Source organism: Chrysochloris asiatica, unplaced genomic scaffold (assembly GCF_000296735.1).
Source record: "Chrysochloris asiatica unplaced genomic scaffold, ChrAsi1.0 scaffold00043, whole genome shotgun sequence".
Taxonomy (NCBI): domain Eukaryota; kingdom Metazoa; phylum Chordata; class Mammalia; order Afrosoricida; family Chrysochloridae; genus Chrysochloris; species Chrysochloris asiatica.
The window spans coordinates 6,262,653-6,264,692 of record NW_006408561.1 but is presented as its reverse complement, the minus strand read 5'-3'; positions in this window follow the sequence as shown (position 1 = coordinate 6,264,692).

Below are 2,040 nucleotides of genomic sequence, written 5' to 3'. Positions count from 1 at the left end.
CTAATATTACCATCATATTTGAGGGACAATTTTGCTGGATATATGATTCTCGGTTGGCAGTTTTTTCTTTCAGAGTTTTGTATATGCCTTCTTGTTTGCATGGTTTCTGCTGAGAAATCAGAGCTTAACCTTAATGATTTTCCTTTGTAGGTAAATTTTTTTTTCCCTAGCTGCTCTCTGGATTCTTTCCTTGTTTTTGATTTTGGAGTACTTGATCATGATATGTCTTGGTGATTTTCTTTTGGATATATTCTGTTTGAGGTTCATTCAGCTTCCTGAATGCTTATATTCTTGTCTTTCATGATGTTAGTGAAGTGTTCCTACAACAGCTCATCAATTATATATTCTGTGATTTTCCTTGTCTCTTTCTGTTCTGGAATTCCAGTCAACTGCAAGTTTTAGTTCTCCATGGTGTCCTCCATGAAGCTGAGGTTTTCTTCAGATTTTTTACACTATTTGATTATTTGATTATTCTTAGATCGTATTAGTATTGTGAGATTGATCTTCAAGTTCACAAATCAAGATTTTCATTGATCCAAATATATTCTTCATTTCTGAAGTCTTAGTATTAATCTTATAGCTCTCTATTTGCAGCTTTTGTGTTATCTCCAATCCTTAATCTATTTTGTTTGACTGTTCTGGTAGTGTTTTCCCAAATTCTTCCTTTTTTCCATTGAACTTTCAGTCAATCATTTGGAAATACTCAAATATCATTCTCCTGAATTCTTTTTTCAAGTAGTTCCAGTGCTGTTTTCCCCTCTAAAGCACTGATAGCTTTGTTTTTTGGTTACTTGTTTGAGCTACTCTTTCGTGTGAACAGAAATTGTCATTGCTTCTAAGACATTGCATTGGTATTGTATTTGTATTACATTTGTGATTTTAAGTTGGTACATTCTAAGGCACTCTCCAACTTCTTTCTGGTGAGTGTGACTGGGGGATGGAAGCTTGTGTATCGTTCTCTGTTCAATGTTCATGCAACTCAGTTTAGGATGGATTTGGCTGGTGTTTGTTGTCATTGATCACCTGCTCTTTCCAGTGGGTGATATATCAGTGAGTGATATAGCACCTGTTATTGGGTCTTTCCAGTGGGTGAGATTGTAGAGGATACAGTTGTGGTTTGTATGAGTTATATGGGCACAGCTGCTGTCCCTCACTGGGTAAGGCAAGAAGAGAAAGCACATATGCAGGAGAAAAGGAAAATCAACAAATAATCAAACAGCAACAAAAATGAAAATAGTAATGAATAAATTTTTAAAAAGAAAGCAGGGAACTGCTATAAAAAGAAAACAAAAGCTCAAAAAAGAAAAATAGAAGAAAAAATTAAAACAATGGAAGAGAAAAATAAGAGATAAAGAGAAAGAAAAAGAGTTAAACACAATTAGGAAGAAGAATGAGTAAAAGGAAAAGAGACAAGAGTAGTAAAGAAAACAAATAGAAAAAAAAAAAAAAAGAAAGCAGCAACAGCAGTTGGGAAAGAGAAACAGAAAAAAAGAAGTAATAAAAGTAGAAACAGAAAGCATAAAACAAGGGACAGTAAAGAGAGGAACAAGGGGAAAAATTAATAAACAAACAAAAACAATGAAAGGAATAAAACAGGTGAGGTACCAGATCCATATAGGTGAAAATTCTGGGATTTCCTGCCTGCCAAGGACTTCATGTTATGGGTGGGCAAGGAATGAGATGGTAGCACTCTCAACCCTAAGTGGAGTTCCTGTATGGTTAGGTGTTGTCTGTTCTGAGGACTCAATCTATAAGTAACTTGTATAACTTTAAAACAGCTAGGAGATCTGGGTATTTCTGTCCCAGAAGGCAGTCAAGATTGGGAAGTCCCACTAGTCTAAGGTTGGCCAGAGTCAGTCAGTTCTGTATGTCTCTAGTAGGCTACATGATTTCCAGATGCTTGGTTTTGTTCTGCTAGCTCCATGCCCATTTTGATATGGTTCCAACCACCCACAGAGTCATTGTTTCACAGGGAGCACACACAGGTAGAGGCTGACTGATCACCAGGGTATTGCCTCTGATCACCAGGGTAATATGTGG